Raw genomic sequence first — 26700 nt, 5'->3', positions numbered from 1 at the left:
CCAACCAAATTCTCTCCCCAAAATTTATAAAAGAGTACAGTGCAACCATTGAGCAAGTACACATAGGATTGCATACAAGTCCACTAACTGTATGAACCTTAACAATTCACTTTATCAAACTTAGGATCCATTTCCTCATCTATAAAATAGGAAAACTATAATGCCTGGCTTTCATGATATATTGAGATGATATTTATATCAGATATCTGGTTCATAGGCCCCCCAATAAATAGTTTTCAAAATTATGAAATACCCTCACTCTCCTGATAAGGAGGCAGAGAGAGGCCTGAGTTCCTAGAAGCATCAATATAAATATTTCTGCAAGAAGTATTTTCTGATAAAATGTATGCCCATATATGATATTTGATACCAGGGCTGCTCTAATGATTATAGAATCCTAAACAGATTATAGAATCCTCAGGCTTTTAACCATGGATTAGTTGACCCTCCCCTGCCTCAATGCAGAGATGTCTGAAGGGACATCCCAGCTCCAGAGCTTCCATGAGACCCACTGAAGCCTTTGTTGTTATTGCCTCTCAGTTCAACTTCTCCTTCCCAGTCTTGCTTCATTCACTCTCCAATAGCTATTTATCTAGAGAACATTCCCCAGGAAACTTCCTTTATAAAGTTCAGCATGCCAAAGCCTACTTCCTAGAAAAAACAGGCTGTATCTGGTGTTACAAATGGCAAGTGGTGGTAGAGGGGAGAGTAGGAGATGGGGAGTCTACTAATGTCAAATAATTAAATAGATATCTATAGAACTTCTCAGAAAATTCTCAAGACAGAGATAAAGCATGCAACATTTACAAAACAGTTTAGACCAGGCTGCCCTATAGTAGAAACAGGTGTTATTAATAACATAGAGACTGAAGAGCAAATATTTGTTTTTACCCTACTTCCTTTCCTTCTATGTCCACCCTATGAGCCCTGCTGTCCTAATTCACTTCTGCTTCATCTTGGACCAAAACCAAAACTGGCAGTGGCATTTCAGGGCAGAGATACTGACTTCAGACATAGGATGACACTGACACTGGCCCCAAATGGTACTTATTAGTACCCTCACTAGCAACAGAAGATAAGATTTGGAATGCTTTCTAATATGCAGAAGACTGTTCAAAAGCAAAGAGAGACTGATAATGTAGTGAAATGTGTTCTTCTAGCCAAGAACAAAAGCCAAAGTGTTAAGCTGTATTCTTCTTCAAAGAAAGTGAATACTATTATTCTCTGAAACTTCTGCCCAGTTGTTTGATCATTAGAGGTTTTAAAGAGAAACCTGCTAATACCTTTAAAAGCTTAGAACAGCTTGGATGTGATTCCATCTGAAATGAAGGGCAGGGCCATTACGGCTATCCAACACCAACAAAGATGAAGGATTAAAATATTTTGACTACTTTGAGAGGTATCTCTACCCCTTGTTCATTCTTTTTGTATTATTGGTAATGTATTGCGAAGTGGCGTGATTCAAATATTAGGGAGTTATTGCTATAAATCTCCTAGGAATATCCTGAGAGAAGTTCAGGCAGAAATACATATTTAAGCAATTTTTTAAACCAGTATGTTTACATTCTAGAAATGACTCATCATATTCATTGTGTAAATACATATTTAGACTAGTAAAGCTCTTGAGAAAGCTATGAATTAAAGCCAAATTTAAGTATTGGAGTTAATCTTTTCTGCCTGCTTTAAGCGCCATTTTGAATGAGTGGGGTGAAATTGGACATTGTGTGTGTATAATGATGAAAAATGGTGGGCTACAATAAGGAATAATTCTTTTGATTTCCAGAGCATAATGGCCTATGGATTATGTTTAAAATTAATGAAAGAAAAGATAGAGAATGATTTGAATCTCATCAGTAGCTATTTTTCTCTTTCTCTGAGGCAGCAATGAGCCATTTTCTAAGGGATTTGAACTTTTGTGAGGAAGTCCCTCTAAGCTTCGAAAAGGTCTTAATTGGAAGCTGAACCTTTTTAATGATGATTTGTTTCGCTTGAAAGAACAAATAAATAAGCAGTTGGACTTCCTGAGAGATTTTCATTGTATGAAGACAATTTCTTTGCAAATCTAAACAAGTTTTTAACATTTGGAAGGACATGTACATTCCAGCATATCCTTTTGCCATGAAAGATCCCTTCTTCCTTCAACTGTACAAGCAGCCATAAAAAGAGAGGTTATTTCTCCACAGAAAGCAACTTGGATTTAAAAAGAGAGAAAAGGTGATTTGCAAAATATTTCTTTTACTCTAATTGCATCCTCTAACACTAAACAAAGAAAACCAATGTCTTTCAATACAGTTATGTCAAATCTAGAACTATTGCTTTACTTATAGATTTATTTGTTTAGTTTTCTGTTGGAACACACTTTCATTTCTCATTCTGAGAAACATTTTCAAGAAGACAAATCTTCCAGTGGCAGTGGAAAATTATGTTAGAGATATAATTATTTGGAATACAAAATTCTGCAACATGTTTGAAAGGAAGAAGTTGCCATCTCTCAGAAGTGCTGATGAAAATATCCAAATCCCAACTGAAGCATCAGGAAGCACTCAGTTCTTGTCACTCAAAGTTACATCCTCCATTCTCAATTCCACAGTTAGAGGACAAGCCAGTATAGCCAATTTGTTCACAATCCATCAGTTGTCTCCTCAATATAATTCTCTTCCCCAAAACTCAACTCCTTTAAGTCTTCACTATATATATAGAATGGCTTTTCCTAGCCCTGTATTTCCCAAAATGTAGTGTATGATTATATAAATGTCAATTTTCAGTGATATATAATATTCTCTCATTTGGTAGTAGTAGTTTTCTATTTTATAGTTACCTTCTATTTATAGTCTTTCTACTTGTCGTAAGAATACAGTTGACCCTTGAACAACATGAGTTTGAGCTGTGCAGGTCCATTTACATGCAGATTTGATTCAATAGTAAATACTACAGTACTACACAATCCACAGTTGGTTGAATCCCTGGGTGAGAAACTGCAGATACAGACCAACCTGTATTGATAGAACTGTGGACGTGAAGGCCAACTATAAATTACACTTGGGTTTTTGACTGCAGAAGTTTTGGTGCCCCTAACTCTAGCATTGTACAAGGGTCAACTGTATATGAGTTTTTAAAACTAAGTTTAAATTATCAACTCAAAATATTAATTAAAATGATATGGCATATTAATGAATACACTTATGCAGAATATTACTCAAAAAAATATGTTACTTGGCTTCTCACTCTTGACATTTGGCATTGTAGACTCACTTCTTGAATTTTCTCCTGTTCATCCTAAGATTCTGACCAAGGCATATTTTCACTATACTTACACTCTAAGTGATTTTATTTGTTTGTATGCTTGTTTATGTTTTATGGTTTTACCTACCATTTTTATGTAGTTTGCCAAATATGAACGGTTCTCATTGTCACTCCTTCAAACTTCTACACAATTTGATCTGGCTATTGCATTATAAAGTACTCATTACTGACCATGTTGTCTTCAGTTTTTCTCTTCTCTAATACAGATCTCAACACTGCACATGTTATCTTATAAAATACAGTTATTTCAGATTCCTAAGTTTTTTAAAACATCTTCAGTGACTCCTGCTGCAGAAAGAGTATGTTCTCTAATCTTTGATAACATTTTGACATCTTTACCACTCTCAGCCTAATCTATCTTTGTGGCCTCATCCCTTAACTCCCAATACTTTTTGCCCTGCCTTCTTCATTTCACTTCTGCCCCTGGTTCCATGTCTCTATTTTTCTGTAATATATCACTCTAGGTTGTTGCACATCACACAATCCCTTTTGTTACAGCCAAATTTACATTTGGTTGTAATTATTAAATATGATGACACTTTAAAGAATAAGTTTTCATGTGTTTTATTCTACTACAAAAGGTTTGGGTTTCCATATTTATAAAAGATTGGGGTTTTCTTTTTTCCCTGAAAATACGGAAGACTATCTTCAAAATATAAAGATGAAAACTAACCTAATTTTAAGAATGTTTTATTTATAATCTCTCAATTTTTAAATTGATAGAAAGTTAGCTTATTGAACTCACTCTCAGTTATCAATGTGTGTATTATCTAATTATGAGATAATCTATAAAAATTTTAATCACCTGAGAATGCAAAATAAATTAGTATTAGTTTAACCAAAACGTAGTTAGAAAGCTAAGCCTGTGATAGAATAACAATATCAAAACCAGACTCCTTATCTTTCTGGGCTCCCTTCTGAGAGCTTACCCTAATTTATGAGGCACTAAGACTAAGAAGAATATTTGACATTTGTTCTAATTATTGAATCATATAGTGGAAATATTACTTTCTATTATCTACACAATCTTATTAGTAAAGCCTAGTAATTGTTTATATTTTTGTAATACATTATGTTTTTATGGTAATTTTTATTTATATTGTAGGAGACCCACAAAAATCTTATGTTGTAGACAGGAGAACTTATAATTTTGACATTTTTTTCTACAGAAAATTCCTGAATGCTATTTATAAACAATAAAAACTATGCTTTTTAGGCCATGTAAAAAATAATAATGTCCTAATAAATAGTAGGAATTATTCTACTGGGCATTTGTGTTAGGTTTTGGGTACTAATAAAAATGAACGGGATTCTTGGAGGAAGGCAAGTAAGAGAGTAGAGATGCTCATAAAACTGTATGTAAATGACTTCTGAGAGGTTGTAAGATGATAGGAACTGCATAAATTTTTATACTAAATTAGAGATGAGACAATGGTGTGGTGTAAATGTTTGGTAAAAAGCTCTCCAGGAAAAAAAAGGAAAAATCTCTAATTTTTAGCATTTGTTCATTTTAATAGTATAAGTACTCCCCCCATGGACAATTTCAAGCTACCACTTTGGTATTACTGATTGCAGGGCTGGGAAGAGATATGCAGTATTACATATACATATAGTATTTCTATCACGCAGCTATAGGTATAAATAACCTCAATCATAGAAAATAGTAAAATAATTGAGAAGTGATAAGCTGTATTTATTATTTTTTGATATAATTTCTTTAACTTCAAGTTTATAAATTTAATTTTTAGTAATGGCTAGTTTAAAAACCAGCTTGCAATCTTCCTGAAAATCCTAAAATTAGCTCTCATGACCTGGTATAAGCCAGCTCTGGCAAACCACTAGATTAATGAAAGATACAATTCCTTTAAATATCTGAGGAAACACCATGGAGAAGAACAAGAATTTAGTATTTTATTCCAGAAGTCATCACCAGGATCAATAGATGCAAAATATAAAATGTCAAGTTTAGGGTCAATTTTAAAACCAGACTTTTTAACTATAAAATTTGCCAATGTGATTAGTTTTTTTGGACAATGAGTACACACTGAAACTATCTAAAGAGACACTTTTTATTGAAAATGTCCAAGAAGAGGCTGAATGACCTTAGCAGTTTTGTAGAAGCCATCCAGAACTGCTCTGATTAGAAAATGATGCCTTCCCACTCTAAGATTTAAGTGGTTATTTTATCAGATATTTGCATAGGTTCTTGATTCATGATTTCAAATAAAATATGCCAAATTCATTCATAAAGTTGTTCTTACTGAACCCCATGGTTGCAAGACTGCTTAAAAATGAACTGGGCAGGACAGTGTACTTCTCAATGTCTTTATTATTGGTGAAAGGTTAGAAATATCCAGGACTGTCTTAGATCCCATCAGTCTGATGTTCCCCACAAAAATAAAAGGAAAGGTAGAAGGAGAATAAACATTTTTCCCAGTGGTCTTCTAAAGAGAAAGGAAAAGAGAAATAGGAGAAGCAAGAAAAGTCATGTGCCCATTCTCCCCCCAGAGTCTGTCCCTTGCTCCAGCTCTGGACTTAAATGTTAAGCATGTAAGCGGAGGTGGGGGGTGAGGAGCGAAGTTAACAAGGGAAAGCCATATATACAGATTTCTCTATTTGCAGAGATCTCTAAAATAGATGCCAGAAATGGGGAAAATATGCAGGAATTCACAGCTCTGTCTATCTAGGTTTTGACAGAAAATTGAGAGGCATCCATAAATGAAAATTAACTAAAAATAAAGCTGTTATTTGAATAATTTGAATATGCATGTATTTTATTTCAAACTTCTTCAGGATTTCCAGAGTATTTTAGTACCATTTAGAGATTCAGCTTTGAAAGGCTTGAGATGATAATCTAGAGATTCACAAAAAAAAAAAAAAAAAAAAAAAGAATCCGGGTACAATCAGAGTGAAGAGGAGCTCTGGGTGTTAGGCTGCTAACCAACCACAGATAGCATAACATACAAGGTTCCAAGGACAACATTGCATGCTTGATGCATTTTGACATTTAACTTTCAATCCGACATTAACGTTTTAATATGTCAAAATAAATAACCAATATTTACAGAGATGTAGATATAGATATCATCATGAGGCTAGTTTATATCTCTTTTTTTAACAGCTTTAAAAAAGATCAAGCTCTAGTCTGCTAGTCTCAAAATAATTTTTTTTTTTTTTTTGTCTCTGGATAAATTAACCACTAGCATTAAAAAAAAAACAACCTGTTACTCAAGCTGTGATAGTGATATGGGTAATGAAAGCAGTGTTTTTGGCCATACATTCTTCACCTACAGAAGAGCCCTGCAACCACTACTACCAGAGTATAGCACAGGAGAGTGAATGAGTACCCCTGAGGAGGCACTGCAGGAATAATCCAAGGTAGTCCAAGATCATTTTGAAAACTCATGTCTTACTTTTTTAATCAGTGCAAAAATGTGTGGTTTGTACTCTATTATATATCCATATTTATTATAATAAAAATAAAATAAAAATTTTAAATGTTTTTCTCAAATATTTTTAGGATTGTTGACATGGCAGAAAGACGGACCATGCACATCCTACAGCTTCGCATATACCCTGGTGTAACACTCTGTTCCCCTGGGGTTATGCATGCCTCAGTTTGAGAGGCACAGACCTCCAGGATGACAAGCCTTTTTTCTCCCATATACTCATTTGCATATGCACAGTGTGGTTTCATGTGCATTTTGGCATTTTTACAAACACTTCACTTACTGGAGATGGTTAGGCTGAGTTACCTACAGGTCATAAGATTGAAAGGGACCTTAAGGAGGCTACTTTGTCTAGTCTCTGGCCTTCAAGGAAAACCACATTTAAATTTCCAAAGACATATGAGAACACAGATTGTTCCATAAACTCAGCAGAGAAGGGATGCCATGAACAATCTCAGAAACTCATCCTATTTTAATAGCAGGAAGTTCTTTCTTCAATATACACAAAATGCATTTTAACTGCATGTCTTGGAAGATCATAAAAAATAAACTCAGATAATGTAATTTAAAGATAGCAACTTGCATTAAAAGCCATGAGTTATATCTTACATAATGGCAACAATTTTATTAGAATGTCTCTAGAACATACATGGTATTGACAGTGAAATTAAAACATCAGTTTAATTTTCAGTTGTATTTGAAACAATATTTAATCTTAAATATTCTTTTTGATTGCCAAGTTAGAGTGAAGATTTTTATCCCACAAAAAGTAAGCAATTCTTTAAACAAAAATTAAACATGTGTTATGCCAATAGGTTAAGTAGCCAGAAAGGTAAAGACAGATTTACTCTTCTCAAGGGAAAAACTAAAGAAAATCTGCTCTGTGTTTGCAGAGGAGTGAGTGTAGCTCTACACTAGCAAGGCAGTGTCTGTATTTCTTCATCACTCGATATCTAAGAGGTACTTAACAAATATTTGATGACTGAATGAATGATGCATATTCAGCTCTGAAGAGAAATTTCTTTTTCAGGAATTAAATAAAGTCAAAAACCGAGAAATAAGATTCTTGGTGGCTATAATCAAATTTGTTAAAAAAGGAGAGTGAGAAGAAAAGTTCATACTGGGGCCATGTTCAGACTCAAAGGAAATAAAAGGTGATAATAAAAAGACTGATAAATCATTTTAAGGTTTTCCATTTCACCATGGGTGACCAGCACAGAATGGACTTTATCTCTCTCTCTCACCCCTTCAAAGTCTTATTGGAGAAAAAGAATCAGCAATTAGAAAATTAGAATAAATGCATAGTATTGACCAGAAAGTTAAAGAACTTCTGAATACAGCAAACAGTTGGAGATATACGGGAAATTTTAACAGATCTGAGTAACCTGTCGTACAATACAAGAAAAACAGAGACTTGCTCTGAACAGGGTATTTCCATCAAAACTCCAGAATGTCTCGTCTAAGAAACAATTTCCTTCTTTGTGCTTCCCAAATATTCTGAAAGGTAGGTATTAGTAGACCCACTTTATAAACGAGAGAACTGAGGCTGGAGGGATATGCAAATTGTAGCCATCACAGCAAGTTGGTGGCCTTTAGGATTTCAATTAAGATGTATCCAACCTTAAGCTGTTACTCTAATACTCTTATATTTTTAAGGTAGTACTAAAAGGAATGAAAAAATAGCATTAAAATTTTCATGGAGATTCAGTTTAAGCTGTACTAATAAAACTCTAGAGAAAAAATTCCAGAGGAGGCAAAATGATATCTGGTTACGTTTTAAATATAAAGCTGAGAAGTATAGCTAGTGGTCTCTGAACTCGGGGACACAAATATATTTTTTAATTTGTTTTGCTTTTGTTTGTTTATTTTTAAAAATCTGCTGTACTAAGTATGATAATTTCTGAGTAATTTATTTTTAAATGTTATTACAATGGATTAATTTTGAGAATCAGGAAAGATTTTCAGAACACAAATTAGTAAAGTACAGGTCCCAGATTACTGTCTACTGTTAAGATCTAAATTTTTAACAGCTTACACTTAAAAAGCACTTTATAGAGTAACATTTCCCAAAGTGTGTTCCACGGGATATCTTTCCAACAAGAGTGCTGGCTGGGAATAAAATGAATTTAGGAAACATGATGACACATATGTTTCCTTGGAGTCACAAAACATTAGCATCTTGAAGACTGAGAAGTCTTTCAATGAAGAAACCTGTTTCCTAAAAGAAAGAAAGAAAGAAAGAAAGAAAGAAAGAAAGAAAGAAAGAAAGAAAGAAAGAAAGAAAGAAAGAAAGAAAGAAAGAAAGAAAGAAAGAAAGAAAGAAAGAAAGAAAGAAAGAAAGGAAGGAAGGAAGGAAGGAAGAAAGGAAGAAGGAAGGAAGGAAGGAAGAAAGAAAGAAAAAAGGAAAGAAAGAAACCTGTTGCCTGGTTTAACTTAACATTTCTCAAATGGATGAATCAACCAAGGGCCTTTTATTTTTTCTGGTAATATCTATTAAGACTTATCAGATACAATGTTATAAAATACCACGTGTTTTATTTAGTTCTCAAACAAATCCTGTGAAAGGGATGCCCTCATATCTACCTTTTGAGACCGATCAAGGTCACCAAGCTAATAAGTAGCAGAGCAAGGATTTACACTCAGATCTTCAGGCTGAGTCCAGAGACCTTTTCTCTTTCCACTTGGCTACAGTTCCTTTTTATCCCCACCAGTACCTTCATGCTCCATTTACTTTTAACCCATATGCCCTGTGCTGAAGAAAACTGCTTGTACAGCCACTTCATGCAGCACTTTAGGATTCTGTTCCAATTTTAAGAGAGAATTCTTGATAACAGAATTGCTGTGTTAAGTATTTGTTTAAAGCTAAAGCAGAAAACCACTCATGAGTAACACAAGCAGTTAAATGGTACCATCTGGAGCAAGAGGCATCTGTAAGTATCCTTATTTAAGAACCAGTTTACAAATAATAACAGACCCCTGGAATTAAGCAGTTAGCTCCTTTGTCATTTATAACAGCATTCAAGGGAAATAGCTGGCTCCATTGCTTTTAAATCTTCACAAACAGAAATACCAGGGTATTTTGGCTTTTTCCTTGGAAATAACAAGATGAGGATCTATCTCTTAAATCAATAATATTAAGAGTAACAGATAATCCAGTTCCTGTTCTCCAGTTTCATAGACATGAACAAGGAATAAATTTTCACATTTCAAAAAAGAAGAGCAAGGAAATTAAACTTATCTAGATGACAATGCAAGAAAGAAAGAAGAGATGCATTTCTGAAAAAAAAGAATCAAAAGATTCACTTCGTAACAAATAGAAATATTGTATAAATCAAAGTTTCTACTCATTATTTGTTGCAAATTATGTTTTCACTTTATAGTTTGCTTGTCTGCATAACATTAATCAAAATCAGATTTTGATTATTTTGTACTCTACATGGCACTTTGTATGTTCTCAAAGAATATTTGTAGAATACATAAATTTAGATAAAAATAAATATAGAGACAGACATAGGCATAGAAATGACAAAGAGTACAATCAAAGACTATTCTTTTACAGAAAGAAATGCAAAGCAATTCGCAGACCTAGAAAGTCATAGCTCCTTAGGGCGATGTTTTCCTATCTTAAAATGGTAATATTTGTGCTGTACACTGCACTGCAAGGTAAACAGACAGATACTGCTCAAGACCAAAGAAGACTGGTCAGGGGCAATTGGCGATATTGCTCTGGCCACTGGAGGCCTTGCAAGGCCATACCCAGGCCTATGGGGATCAAAATCTCTGTTAGCTGTGCCCAGACTCTAAAATCTTCTCTTTCATTTGCATTCTATTTGTCAATTGTATAGAATTTATTGAAAGCAGCCTTTTTTGGGGAGAATTTATTTGTGCACCTCCCTTCAGTCAGTATTAAACAAGTATTTTAATATAAAGGCCCCTAGGCTCATTTGTGGAACTCAAGTAACTCCTATACCTGGCATCTATTATCATCCCAACATTGTTTTGTTTTGTTTTTTTACCTCCATAGAAAAAAAGACAACTTTTTAAAGACAATTAGATTAAATATGTACAATAATTGTTAAACTATACTGAAATCACACATATACAGTCTGTAAAAGAAGAAAAAAATTCTGAGGATCCTAAAACTATCAGTAATTTATGAATTTATATCTCTTATTATCACACTTTTCCCTAGTGTAATGTAAATCTCATATTCTGAACTTAAATATTTCCTCTCACACTCTTCTTAAAAGAGGACCACATCAGTGTCTCTGAGAGTTAAAGAAGTTGTGATAGTCAGGAGGAGAGGGGTTGAGAACTGCAAAAATGTAAATACTGTAGAGCAAACGAACAAATCACCCAGAGGAAAACACTCACACACACACACACACACACAAATCAATATTGAACATTAGATTGTTCCTCACTTTCATGAAGAAATAGTCCAAGTCTCTCTGGTTTTTTCTCTTAATAGTTATTTTATAATACTTACACATAAAATATTATGGTAAATAGTTATTTAGCTAGAATTACTTTTTAATTTTAACAATAGCTGTCTGATAATGCTTCTTAAGCATTTTCATATGGATATTTTCTGTACAAGTTGTATATATTTGAGAGGATACTGACTCCACCAATGCGCCTTCAAACAGACAATGCTTTAGAATGGATAACAGGACAGCACAACCCAAATCCTAAGTTTTCCTCTTAAATTCTTAGAGGAAATAACATTCTTTTCCTTTCCACACTCAGCATCCTTTTTCTTTTCCTCCCTGATCCCTTGGCTCCTTGCAGACCTCCATCCCTATGCACAAATAGCATTAAGGGACTTTTCAAGTCCCTTTTTTAAATTTAAATTTTTTATTTACTAAAGATGGTGATTAAAGACTAGATAAGGAGATACAGAAACATTTTAGCTATGTAAATTCCATCTCTTCTCCTCAGGTTCTGCCCTATCACTGGGATTTTGTGTTGTCTCATAAAAATACAATTATTTACATATAATTAATAGATTGAAGGGAACACAGGAGGAAGGGTTAATATATCAGTTATAGTTCAAAATATAGTGACAAAATAGTCTGGAATATGTAAGCAACTCAGCTTTGCCCCACTTCCCCTGTTCTGTTACTAAACATCTGTTCCATCAAATCTCTTGCCCACCTTAAAGGGCCTGAGGGAATCTGAAGCACTAATAGTTACCTTGGGAGCTAGAAAAGGGTGGGATTGGGAAAAATTCTCCAAAGCTTAGTTTCATCAAACTTCCTTCATGTTCAGTAGTTGTGCTTCAGTGAGTAGGTGGCCCTAGGTGACTTTTCCACTATATTCATATATTGTCCTTTGTGCTTTTAGCTTTTTCAGAGTGCTTTCTTTTTTTTTTTTTTTTTTTTTTCATCTCATGGTTCCAACATCAATTTGGGTGCCTGGAGTGACTATACCATATATTGTGCTTATCACAGCTTACACAGAACTTCCTATTTTGGTAACATTTAAGATGTTCTTTGTACGTTGTGACACATTTTGACAATGTGGGCAAAGAGAAAGAAAGCATTCACTAATACAAAATATTTGCAAATAGGTACAGTAAGCTAGCTTTACATAATGCTACTAGAAATCAAAAGGTTTAATTTACAGAATGAATGACTACATAATGCAGTCTTTAAATATGGAGGAAAAATAAGCCCTCTAAAAATGAAAAGCAACTTGGGGCATTGGTGAGCTTTTTTGCATAAATTCCTTAGAAGCTTTTATAAGCTCATCTTTCTTCCTCAAGGTAATTATGTTGAAAAGAAACTTGCAAAAAGCTAAATAATTGATCTGTACAAGCTTAAATGGAAAAAACTTATACTTGTTTATCATGGGTGGGGACTGTAAATGCATAAATATGATTGAAGCATTTATTACACTTGGAAGGATGGTGTTAATGGGGAGACCTTCTGATGGTCATGCTAGCTGCTTTCGAAGAACAATAGATACATTAAATTAATCAGTGGTTGATGTGGGGGTTGTTTGACTTGACATTTTTAGTTCTAGCACTAACTCAAATTTTAGTATTAAGTTGTAAAATAGAGTTCTATAATTGTAATATGAAAATAAACTTCATAAGAATAAAAGTAATGTCATAACCAGTGTCTGATTCCTCTAATGAACATATAATTTCCACAGAAGCAGTGATATGTGCAAATACACACACCACACACAAACATCTGCTTTCGAAGTCCTTATGTAATTGTGTGAGAAGGGAAGAGTTTATATCAAATCATTCAGTTTCTAAATTATGTCTGGTTTAAACTAATATTAAAATATGTTTGAGAAGCCTGAGTCTTTCAATTTATATGAAGAAGATACATTCACATCAATTAATAAGATCCACTTATACAAACTTACTCTAGGCTAGATTCTGCACTAAGCATTTTATGGGTAAATGTACATTTAAATATCTCAAGAAATGAATGAGATATGTTCTATCATTGTTCCCATTGCACAGTTGAGAAAACAAAGCAAAGAGAGTTTAAGGGAATTCAAAACTTGTTAGGCTCAAAGATGACATTTGAATATTGAACTACACTGTCTTTAGGGGCACCTGTTATAGCAGAAATGTTTTACGTAGCTAAAAGATTGAAAGCATGCCTGATTATTTACATGGTAGATGAAGGCCAGAGTGTGTGGTAGTATCTGGATCATCTACATGGCAGAAAAAGGATCCAGGGGCACTGAGAGCTTGTCTGTCCCATTCACGCACTGTTGTTTCCTCTCACCTAGACCTAGAACACTACAGGGAACAAAGTAGCGACTTAGTTGATTTTGATGAATGAATAAATCCCACCAGATAATCACTGGTGCTTACTGTCAGATTGAAAGTCCCCCAGGTTTTTAGTTATGAACATGTTGGTCCCACTAGTGACAAAACAGAAAGTATTAATTCATTTTATACATATAAATACCTAGAAAAACCAAACAAGAAAGAATAGAAAAGACAAAGGAAAACTGCCGAGTGTGTCTTTGTCTAAATATAGTCATCCAAGCTTCCCTTTAAATCTAAAATTCTAGAAGTCGTCTAAGGGGAATAAAGTAAGATCAGCTTCTCTTTCCGTTCATTTCCTTCTTTCCCTTTTATCCCCCACTGCCACCAGCCAGGCTTTTTGGGCTAAATAAATCAACTCGTTTTACTCTTACTTGTTTTTGTTGTTGTTTTCCCTGAAAGTGGAAAGAAACAGATATTCCAGCTGAGTTCCATTTATTCAGACATGAAATACAAATATCTATTTCATCTTTCTTCAAACCTCCTACGTCCCCACTTTAAACTCATAATGAAACCAAATATTTTATTGAGAAAATAGATGCAATCTGACAAAATCTGACATCTCATTTTAACAGATTCACCAGTCTGCCAGTGTGCCGTATATTTGGCCTCTTCTCTATGCTCCTACTGAGGAACCGCCTCCGGTGTCGTCATCCCAATTCATCCCTTTGTCTATTTAAAGGCAACTGTCCTGCAATTATCCTTTTGATCTCCTGCACCTTTAAGTTCTCCCTCACTCTAAAACCATTTCCATCAGCATGCAAACAGGCCTTAATTGCACCCATTTTAAGAAAGAAAAAAAACTCACTTGAGTCTAAATCTGCTCTTCTCTCACAGCAAAACTTCTTGATTGAGTATATTAGGAAGTCTCAACTCCTTTACCTCCCATTCTTACCTCGCATCACTAACATGATTAATACTTTTTAATAACCCCTATTGCACTTAGAAAAAACCCACAGCTTATACAGCTCAACATCAAAAAAACAAACAACCCAATTAAAAATGGGCAGAAGATCTAAATAGATATTTCTCCAAAGAAGACATCAAGATGGCAATAGGTACATGAAAAGATGCTCAATATTGCTAATTATTAGAGAAATGCAAATCAAAATTATTGTGAGCTATCACCTCACATCAGTCATAATGGCCACCATCAAAAAGTCTATAAATAATAAATGCTGGAGAAGGTGTGGAGAATAAAGAACCCTCTTACACTGTTGGTGGGAATGCAGTTTGGTGCAGCCAGTATGGAGAACAGTAGAGAGGTTCCTTAAAAAACTTAAAATAGAGAAGTTACCATGTGATCCACAATCTCACTCCTGGGCATATATCGGGAGAAAACTATAATCCAAAAAGATACTTGCACCTCAGTGTTCATAGCAGCACTATTTACAATAGCCAAGACATGGAAACAATCATTGCTAGATGATTAGATAAATAAAATACACACACACACACACACACACACACACACACACACACACACACACACTGGAATACTACTCAGCCATAAAAAGGTGAAATAATGTCATTTGCAGCAACATGGATGGACCTAGATTTTTATACTAAGTGAAGTAAGTCAGAGAAATACAAATGTATGATATTGCTTATACATGGAATCTAAAAAATGATACAAATGAACTTATTTACAAAACAGAAACAGACTCACAGGCATAGAAAAGAAACTTATCGTTACCATAGGGAAAAGGGCAGGGGGAGGGATAAATAAGGAGATTGGGATTAATATATACACACTACTATGTATAAAATAGATAAACAACAAGGACCTACTGTATAGCACAGGGAACTATATTCAATAGCTTGTAATAACCTATAATGAAAAAGAATATACGTATGTGTGTATCACTGAATCACTTTGCTGTACACCTGAAACTAACACAATATTGCAAATCAACTATACTTCAATTTAAAAAAAGAAAAGGAAAAAAAGAAATAAAAATCCAAATTTCTCACTATGACCTGTATTTTTAAAGAACCTGGCTTCTACTTACCTCTTCCCATTTCATCCTCCCCCAATCCCACACATTATGCTCTGCATACCCTCATCTTCCCCTGTCCCTTGGAAAGCAAAGTTCTTCCCCACCTCAGGGCCATTACCTGCTACTTGTTCTGCCTGGAACACTTAACTTCCTAAGTATTGAATAACTAGTTACTTTTCATTTAGGTCATATCAAATATTATCTCTTTAGAGAGGCTTTCCTGACCTCACTATGTAAGAGACTTATATTACTTTTCCGTAACTAGGTAACAGATCATCTCAAAATTTTGTATTTCTCTCACTATTTCAGTTAGGACTTCCGAAAAGGCTGGGTTGGATGTTCTGCCTCAGGATCTTGAAGTTGCAGTCAAATGCCAGCTGGGGCCACAGTTCTCCAAAGGCCTGCGTGAGACTGCTGATCCACCTCCATGATGGCTCACTTATGTGACCAGCAAGTTTATGTCTGCAAGCTGGTTCCTCTCCGGATGGATATCTCCAAGGAACTGTTTGTATGTTTTACAACGTGGAGGTTGGTTTTCTCCCAGAGCAAGCAGTCCAGGAGATCAAGGCAGAAACTGAAATGCCTTTATGACATAGCCTCAGATGTCACACATCTTATCCTATTGATCTTACTGACCAGGCATGATTAAAGATGGGAGTGGTGTATACAAGCATGTGAATACTGAGAGGTCACTTTGGAGCTTGCTTTGTTTTGTTTTGTTTTGTTGTTGTCTTTTTACTTAAATGTTGTCATTTGTTCTTCATTCTGAATAAGGATTCTTTGATACTCTACTAAGTTTAGTAGAGTGGCAGAATACAGCAGGGTCTTGAGCAACACTTTTTCCATTTTTTAGCATGCAGATGCTAAGAGAATAAAAAAATATTTCCCAGATTCCTTTGTGACTAAGCTTCAAGATAGGATTTAGTTTTACCCATCCAGGCATACTGGCATAAGTTCCTAATTTAGAACTTAGTCACATGGAAAAATAGGCAATATAAGATCCATATCACTGATCTGCCATATTACTAATATGGTTTCTGACAGATGTGGCTATTCTGGAGCAAGTACTTATAAGAGCAGCTCCCTGATTCAGCATATTTCTGATCACAGAAGAGGCAGCAGCTGTCTGGGTACTTGATATGGTTTTGGATGTTGTCATAATATTCAGCATTGAGTCTCTTTTTTCAGCCCTCCCAGTGATTTAGGAGCTACCATTATCTTTTAATAAATCACTTTCTGCTTTCATTAGCTAAAGTTCTGTCATCTGTAACTAAAAACCCTGATCACTTTGAGTTGCATTAGCTGTGTCAGCCAAAATAATACCTAGGCAGTCTCAGATGGGTATGTATGAGCATGTGTATGTGTGTGTATGCCTTATATATAAATAGCTATGTCATCTGTGAAGAGCAGTGCCTTCAGGAAATTTCATCCCTTCCTTTCCTCTCTATTGTGGCTTTGGAATTTTTCTCTTGATTTCCTTTTTTGCTTCTCTCAGCTAACACTTCCTGTTACTTATGTCCAAGTTCACCCAACAATAGGGGAGTTAACATTTGCAAGGAAGACACAATTAAGAACTGTGTCCATTTGACACATCCTAGTCCCTAAGTTCTAATGCACTGTTCTTATCAGGGAAAAGATAGTATCTCAAACTCAGACATGTCCCACTTTTCTATCCTTTTTTTCCTTCACCTCAAGATACTAGATCTTTTCCTCTGCTGTAATAAAATGCCCAAGAAGGTATTAGTCAAGATTTGTTCTGAAATATAAACTCATCTAACTTCAGTATTCAAAAATTATCATTAACGGTCATATGTTCCATAGATAGATTCAAATAGAGAAAAATAGTTCTAAAATTTGTTTCTCCATGGGTTTTCAAGGAGAGGCATAAGTAGAAAGCAAAGTAGGAAGCAAAGTAGGCATAAGTAAACAGCAAAGCAGGAAAAAATTTCTACCTAACTTCCACTTCTTAACTTTCTTGTACTTATTAGCTGTTAAAGGCTCTAGAAAAATTGCAAAAGTCCCATGTGCTTGAGTAACACAAATGAGATATTGGGACTATGTGAAAAAGTTAAACAGTAACACCTGAAAAGTTTAACGGTTTAACATGCTACATAGGAAATGCCATGGCCTCTGTATCTCCCCAGTGGGGCAGTTGTTTTTAGTCTAGGCTTTTACCAAAAAAGAGACCTTAAAACACTACTCCTATAGTCACAACATGCATAAAGAAAGCAGACAAAGATTTCCCGGGATGGAATGAAGAGTACTGTAGAATCACACAATTCCAGTCAGCATTTGGCAGAGCATAACAGAGAAGACTAAAACCTTCCATCGTATTCAACTGATAAAGACTCAGTACTTAAAGACCGCTTTGAAGATGTGTACAATAAAATACCAGTGTAATGGGGTGCCTGGAATGCCTGGTGAGGCAGAGCTTTCATTTGTTTTACAGAGCAGAGTACCAGCTGCTTCTCTGTTTAGGCAGGGGTAAAAAAGTCATCTTAAAGCCATTCTTCTCTACTCTGTGCAGTTATGCAAATGTAAGGCATAAAGTCATTCCTCACTAAGCAAATCTTCTGTTAGACTTAGCAGAGCTGCACCTAATTCTTGGTAATCAGCATCTCAGAAGTGGGTGCACCAATTTACATAAGGAACCCTTGGTGAATGAAGGAAGCAAAATCTCAACCACTTTCCCCTGAGACTGGAAATTAAGGAAACCTGTGCAGTGGAGAGAGGGAGCCATGACTAAACTCTGCTGGCATCCCAGAGGTCTTAAGGGGAATTTGCTGGGAGGAAGAAGGAGACTGGATGGTTGACCTGGGCACAGTGGGATTCCTTAAGGAGGGAAGGCTATAATTATCCTGGTCTATGACTCCAGAAAGCTTAGGGCTCAAATATGGAGCACCAGCATAGTTTGCATAAAGATCTGAACCATCTCATGCACCTTCACTGGAGAACAAAGAACGTTCAATAGTAACTCTATGGTAGTAATTATACAGTGAACTGATTGGACCCTTCTGGTATTTCCTCTTTCCATTTGGCTTTCAGAAGCAGCACTGACTTGTGGGCCATATCAAGGCCTTGAAAGACCAATGTCTTACTGGCCTAGTTTATATTTGTGTACAGACTGCTTAGAATTTTATTGTTGAAATATCATGGTGCAAGATGATGCTAATGACAGAGTAAGAAATTGAATCTAGAACCCAGATCAAGGAGAAATGCTAAAGAGAATTTTCACAGTCATATGAGGTAATTATTTCAGGGTTTTAGGGGGTGGTTAAGGTTTAAGAAACTTGGTGTGGGGGACAGACCCTAATATGACCACAAGTAGTTTCTACCTCCTGATGTCTCCTTGTGTCCATGTCTTTATGTAACCTCCCCTTCTTGAGTGTATATATTAGAATACGTGTATCATATTCTAACCAACAGAATATGGCAAAGGTGATAGGATGTCACTCCCATGATTATATTACACAAGATTCTGGTTTAGACTGAAGAGAGGAAGTCTCCTTGCTGGCTTGATGAAGTAAGCAGCCATGTTGAGGAAGTCTATGTGGCAAGGATCTAGAAGTGGCCTCTAGGGACTACAAACACCCTCTGGGACCTGAGGATGGCCTCTAGATGACAGCCAGCAAAGCCTGCCTCAGTCATATAGCTATAAGAAAATGAATTCTGCCAACAGGGTAAATGAACTTCAAAGTGGATTCTTCCCCAAATGAGAATTCAGGTGGACACCTTGAATGCAAACTTATGAAACAGAGGACCCATTAAATCTTACCCAGACTCCCAACCCACAGAAACTGTGAAAGGAGAAATATGTGTTGTTTTAAGCAACTAAGTCTGAAGCAATTTGTTACATAGCAATAGAAATCTATTACACTATTATACTCGGTAACCCGCAATGAGTGCTTCCCTGGTCTTGCAGGCTCCACTTTGGACAGGCAGATGACCCTTGATCCCAGCAGGAAATCCAAATACGTTTCCTGAGAGGAAACTGGAATCCTGGAGAAGCCTCATTAGGGAACTTCCTCCAACCTAGTCTGTTCTCATGTAGCTTGATGAGAATGTATTTCCTGAGCTTTTTGCATAAAGCATAATTCTGTAAGCTGTAATATAAAGCTCTTTTTTTTTTTTTATCAGTTCTCTAAAGTCTATTGAACTAACTCATGTCTCTTTCTTTATGGCAGAGGACACATAATTCCTGGGATTACAAGGTGTTATATGTTGAATGTTTGTGTCCCTCCAAAATTGTATGTTAAAACTCTACCCTCTAATGCGATGGTATGAGGAGGTGGGCCTTTGGAGGGTAATTAGGATTAAGTGAGGTCATGAGGGTGGAGCCCTAATGAATAGGGTTAGTGTCCTTAAAAGAGTCATGAGGAAGCTTGCTTCCTCTGGTCCAAGACAAGACACGAGGAGGAGAAGCTGGCAGTCTGCAACCCAGAAGAGGGCTCTTACCCAAACTCGACCACCAGTCCTGGCACCCTGATCTCACACTTCACTTCTAGCCTCCATAATTGTGAGAAATAAATTTCTATTGTTTATAAGCCATTCAGTCTATGGTATTTTGGTTATAACAGCCTGAATGAACTCAGTAACAGGGGATAGAAGTGAAGGTCTAAGTGAAGAAAAAGAATATTAAAATAGCAAAAGAGGAACCATTTACCTGATGCCCACCTCTTACTTCCTGTGGTTATCATCCATTAAAAAATCTCTAGTGTGGTGTTCAAAGAAATGGTGTTCATCCTCAAAGGAGTGGTGTTTATAAGGAACCCACATGATATTGGGTTATGTGTAAAGGAGACCTTCAGTGAGGTATACCAGAACTCATGTACATATTCACAAAGACTCAGTGATTAATTGGGAAAATCAGAGAGGTCCTCAAAGACACATCAGATACATAACCTCTATGTGTAATTTATATGTGGTCAGCTGTATATAGTTTCATTATAGTTGACCATTGAACAACACATGTTTGAACAGCGTGGGTCCACTTATATAAGGATATTTTTCAATAGTAAATAGTATAATATTATGTGATGGGTCACTGGTTGAATTCTTAGATGTGAACCACTGATATGAATCCTGGATAGGGAGGGCCAATTATAAGTTATACTCAGATTTCTGACTGCACAGAGGGTCAGCACCCCTAGCTCCCATGTTGTCCAAGGTTCAACTGCAACCATTTTACTAATCTTATTACTTATCACAAGAATTAATTTATTCCCCACTCTGACATTCTCAGATTTCTATCATTCAACAAAAGCCTCTCATATCCTCACTTACCTCCGAAGCCTCTGAGAAAACTCCTGGAAAGTCTCTTTCCTTCCCATTTTGTCTGCCTTTTCCCTGCACAAGTTTAGGCTTAAAGAGAAAACAAAGCAACAAAAAGTAGAGTGGGAATAGGAGCTGCCTTTGGGGTCCTAACCTCTTCAGAACTGAGCTCTGCCCATAAAGGTGGTCAAAAACTCCACATAGCAAGGGGGTCAGAACTCAGAACACAAAATCTGGCAACCTTCCCAAGTACTAGGGGGTAGCTAGCAACAAGACATTTTACATCTTCCAACTTTACTGGTGAGAACAAAGCACAAATTAATTTAATATCAATAGAATAGCTTGCCAGTTCATCCCAAGTTTAATAACCCCCTCATGGCTATTTTTAAATATAGATACCTTAAGGAGTGGCCAATATTGCATTGGTGTTCAGAATAAACTAAACTAGGTAAGCAGTGATATTTACGTAACACTGGGGGTTCTTCCTCAATGTGGCACAAGTTACAGATGCTTCAGGAAAAAGAGAGGAAGAGAACTGTTTTACTAGAAACAGTAGGTAGTGGTACAGAAATAGAAATAGGCAGGTAAACCCCTGAAAGTAGGGGGTAGAGGGGAAAGAAAACATTTAATCTTCCCCCTTCCAAGCTTCTATCCTGATCCTGTATCACTGTGTACCCTTTGACTTTTCTCAGGCTGACTCCCAGGCAACAGGTTATTACCATTGCCTTTTGGGATATAGGTTAATAACTGTTCCTACTGCCCAGTCCTTAAGAAGAGGAACATCTTCAGTTTTATTGCTATTGGGGTGATGACTTTCTGTTTTGCCAAGCTGAATCTCTGAAATTCTTTTTTTCCTTTGAATTCATTTTTGTCCCAAAGGAAACCTTGTTTTTCAAGGTGATTCAATTCCACTAGACTGTACAGATTTTGTGGCATTATTGGATTAAATAGGCTTTATGGACTTACTTTGGGAACCTGGACACCATTTATAACATCTCTATGGGGGAAATGCATTTCAAGCTCTAAACTACCATTTCTACAAAAAGCTCATTAGTAAACCAGCAATGCCCTTTCTTTTCTTTGCCTTGCCTTTGCCTGTGAGAGAAACAACCACACTGGTATGAACCGCATTCTTTTAACTAACTTTTTTTTATCAGTGAGGATGCTTTTGTCTGTAAGTAACAGAAGACCCTGCTAAATGTGACTTAAACAATAAGGACACTTACTATGACATTCAGCAAGAAGTCCAGAGAGAAGTAGATCTAAGAATTGGCTTGGCAGCCTAACAATGCCTTAAAGGACCTAAGCTCTTTCTTACCCTCGTCTTTGCCGTGCTCTGCATGTCATCAATCTCTCTATCCCTAGCCTCTAGGCAGCAGCAAAACCCTATGTGTTAAATTCTCATAACAACATCCAAAGGCTGGCAAGGGAAGGGGACTGAGGTGTTCTCTCCTCAAGCATATTTCTCTTATCAGGAAGAAATCTTTCACAGAAGCCTTGCAACAGACTTTCTTTCAGGTCCTATTGGCCAGAGCTGAATTACATACAAATTCCAAAAGAATCTCTGGTGAAAAGGTAACAAAATTGGGACCTATATCCTTCATGTTTTCTACCCTTGGCTGGAAGTGGGGCTCATCTTCCCTGAGCACATTTTTCCCAAACTTGAACAAAATTAAGGTTTGATTAGGAAAGAAGAAGAAAGGACTGTTTGTTGGTAAGTAACCAATAGCACATGTCACACTGTAATTTTACTCCTTTTTATTTCCTCTTGCCTAGGAGGTTTACTCCAGACCAGTAACATATGGCACTAGGCTGCAAAGATGAGACTTTAACAGGATACAAAGCACATTAACAAAATGTGTGCTAAATTGCAATGCTATGGTTGTGCTGCAAACTCGATGTTGTGAAATTATATTCCCGATTAGACGGTATAAATAGTGCAATGCCAGTTGGGATGTTAGAGTGATTCATTGAGCTTAAAGACATGAAGTGTGGAAAGCTCCCTAGTGCTAACTATGCTCACTTTTCACTGACCTATGTCCAATGAGCCAAAAAATAAGCCACGCGAAATTCACATATAAACAAGAATGTTAGTTAATATGCCACTTATTAGGTACTCAAATCATGGTAGCTTTAATGATTAGTGACACAGAAGATCTTTGTCCAGGGACAGTTAGCAGTAATTTTCTCAAAGCAATAACCCCTGAATTAGAATCATATATAATCAACAACACAATCGCCAGATACCCTTCTCCAGTAACCCTCCCAGATAATTTTGTTTAGTGAAGATCATTACTCTCTTTTTAAAGATTATACTCTGTATCACAAGATTGTATAAAAATAATTCACAACTTAGAAAGCATAGCTTAAGTCACCTTCTTTGTCTCAAAAGGGCATTACAGCTCCCACCACAGGCCCCAAGTGAAGTGAGATGGGTTCTAACACCTACTCAACTCCATGGAAGTAATCTGACATAAGCTGACTCAATTACCTATGTCTAAAACAAAGGTAAGCCACTTAAATACACAGAATTGAAAATCAATGGTTTTCTAGGAATTTTCCTATAAATACACTGGGGTCCATAGAGACAGCATAGTTCTTCCATAACCATATTATTGTTTGAAAGTTTATGGCAAGATCTGGATTTGAAAGAGGATATACCCTTAGTATCGCCTTCCTCCCCTAACTTCGAAACGTCATGTAGTAATGAAAACTATATGCCATTATGACTTTCTTGGACTTACCTCTCTCCCTATGTGGCATCAGGAGGAGTGAAGTCTGGGATTCTCATAATTCTTTATTGAATTTCAATAGTTCTTTCTTCTCAAACTTTAGCTGGAGAGTAAAGATAAAAGAATTGTTAAAAAAGGTAGTCTTTCTCACTTTATCGGATTTTGATGTGTGGGTGAAAGCAAAGCAGTTAAGAGCATGTAATGTGTCTTTTCTTTTTGCACAAAACCAAAGGAAGAGAAGACAACAAAGAGAAGTACACAGATGTACACATTCAAATGAGCAAGAAACATTTTTTAAACTCAGTGAAAATTGTCTTAGAAATTTCAATCAATAGCAGTGAATGCAATCTTAAAATTAGAAATAAACAATGTTGAGGTGACCAAAAGCTGTGCATGTCACCTCAGTTTGAATCCCTAATGGCTATGTTGTTTGCAATGAACATTCTAACATCACAGTGTCCCATCAAATTTTGAATTATGATCTTCATGAATTTATCAATAATTATTTATTGGGGTCCTTAGCATTAGGCTCAGCTCTGTGTTAAGAAACACAGAGGGACTATAAAACACAAAGTCTATTTCAAGGAGTTTACACCATAGCTGAGGAGATGACTATTATACTTGAAACAATACAACACAAACAGGTATATACTGTATAAATTAAATGTTACATTTACATGCAATCTAAAATGTACACACGTTCATACACTTCTAATATTTTATTTCTCTTCTGTCTTCCTCTTTTCTGTATACAGTTCCTCTCCGTTACCTTGGCTGTTGATCTTTTTATTGTGGGTGAAACATCGGGCCTAGTGTACTGTATACTTTGTCTAAAACTGGTGTTTGTGACATTCTCTGTCTGTCTTTAAAGGCCCAAAATAAAACTAAGCTAAAGTATTCCTAAACATTTTATAACGTGAATAACTTTCTGCTTGCTTAGGGATTGTTCGGAATTACTTCTCAGGAAAGAACAGACGTTGGTAAAGCTGAAGAACTAATTGGGCTTTGCACAGTTCCTTCAATACATGGGAAAGCTTCTGTCTATCCAGATACCTGCCAGAAAATAACAAAAGACTTCCACTGACATGCAAAGCAAGAGTTCATTTAATTTTTTGGAATTCTATTTCCAACTCTATGTTCATTAGTTGAGTTTATCTTTCTTGTTCCTAATTACGTTGTTTTAGGTGGTGAAAGTTTTACTTTTTAAAAATATGTGTAACTAATTACAAAATTAAATAAATATCTGTGCTTCGTTGAAGGATGGATAAAGGCAGCTTATTATGATCCTGGAAAAAAAGTAACTATGATATTCAAAATCAAAAAAAAATGCTTAAAAAAGAGAAATGTCTAGCTATAATGATTTCTTTTTCCATCCAAGAATTAACCAACTAACTAAATATAGCCTTTATTAAATCAGTTCTACATCACACCTCAACTATAATGTGAAAATTTTATTAAAGAAAAATCTCTCACTAAGAACATATTATTTTCAAAAATATTTTCTTCCCCCCACCAAAAATTGTTTTCTTCCTGAAACTGAGAAATTAGAGTTGCATAAAAAGCATCTATTTGATGGGTCTATTATGCATTGATAGACAAATATGTAGAAAATGGTTTTAGTCTCATTAAAAAGAAACAGTCTTAATTCCCTATTTCTTCCCATTTTGTTGTGAAATAATATTTTAATTGTTTAACAATTGCTGCAACAGGAAATTGCCTTTCTAAAAATGTAGGGCAAATAAAATAGGCCAACTTGTTTATGAAGCCAAGTATTTTCATCCACTTACTCACAGTTCTTGGCTTTTGACAAGATGTCTCTGACATTTGAAATGGAAATATTCACTCTACAATTACACAACTTTATATATATGTATATTTTTTCATATATATATTCATTCTAATTTTTTTAGATGAGCTTATTTGAATAGTATAGGCCATCCATTAAAGTTGAGGAATTTATTCAACTGAGTCTATGATTCATAAGCATATCCTCATATGGCACTGGAACTTTTTTGTGCCAACACTTGTACATAGTCTTCAAGTTACAAAACTTTTATGTATATTTACATCTTTTGGCCACTTGTTCTAAGCAAGTCCCCATTAGAACAAAGGTAATTCATGTCCAGCATCATGGTTCCTAATAACTAAACTATAAAGAAATTATTACAATGTATAGCTGATGAATGATCTAAATAGACAAGAAAATTTTAATATGTTTTAAGATAAGAAGGGAAACTATAAAATGTTAGTTTGAGGAATAGAACTTTCAAATGATTTACAGCTTTCCAATATAAAAACTATGTAGCCTAATCTTTTCAGTTTGAGCTTTCATGAGGGCCTAATGAGACTAAAAGTGGTTTCCAAAAAAGACTATATTTTTAGTTACCAAAATCTTATTACCATTACTGAGACATATTTATATTGGAATTTTAATTAATATTTAATTTATTATAATAAACCTCATGGTCTTAATATTCCATTTATTTCTTATCATTATTTGAGAAACATAACTATCAAAATATTATAAAATAATATATGTATGAGTCAATGGCAGCTACAGTTATACTAGATAACACACAACTTCAAAATCTCAGTGACTTACAAAAACAAACAACTGTCTTCTCACTCATCAATGTATGGTTTGGCTGCAAATCCACAGATCTCAGCTGGGCTCACCAGAACTCAGTAAGGCTGGATTAGACTCCAGAAAGTTAAGTTCAACTCTGCTCCGTCTGTCTTCATCCCTCTGGGACCAGAGAATACTCGGGGCATATTCTTCTCATGGTGGACAGCAGAAGCCCAAGAGCTCAAGCTTACCCACACTGGTACGTTCAAAACCACAGCTCATGTTATAGCTGCTCATATTCCATCAGCCACAGCAGGTCACATGGCCAAGCCCAACATCAGTGTGGTGGGAAAATATACTCCACCTATCCTAGTAGGAGATAATAAAAAGTTACTTGGTAAAAAGTTTGAGTGTATAATTCTATAACAGGGAGAATGAAGATATTCTATAACTTCCATAATATTTTATAATAGATGTTCATTACTTTAAATTTGAAAATATATTTGTACATCTTGAGGAAAAAACATCTTTATCAGGAAAGTGAAATGATCCACTTGTAATAAGAATTTAAAGTTAAAAACTT

General features: G+C 35.5%; 1 long non-coding RNA gene across 1 annotated transcript in view; it reads right to left on the bottom strand.

The window, feature by feature from the left end:
* Window positions 1–26472, bottom strand: part of LOC116663011 — a 95744-nt gene extending 69272 nt beyond the window's left edge. Inside the window, exons 1-2 of the long non-coding RNA XR_004319011.1 lie at window positions 26154–26472; window positions 23564–23654 (exon numbers count right to left, since the gene is read on the bottom strand). This is a non-coding gene — a long non-coding RNA (uncharacterized LOC116663011). The remainder of the gene's footprint in view (window positions 1–23563; window positions 23655–26153) is intronic.
* Window positions 26473–26700: the final 228 nt, after the last annotated feature.

Source organism: Camelus ferus, chromosome 1, assembly GCF_009834535.1.
Source record: "Camelus ferus isolate YT-003-E chromosome 1, BCGSAC_Cfer_1.0, whole genome shotgun sequence".
NCBI classification, from domain to species: domain Eukaryota; kingdom Metazoa; phylum Chordata; class Mammalia; order Artiodactyla; family Camelidae; genus Camelus; species Camelus ferus.
This window is presented reverse-complemented; position numbering and strand designations above follow the sequence as displayed.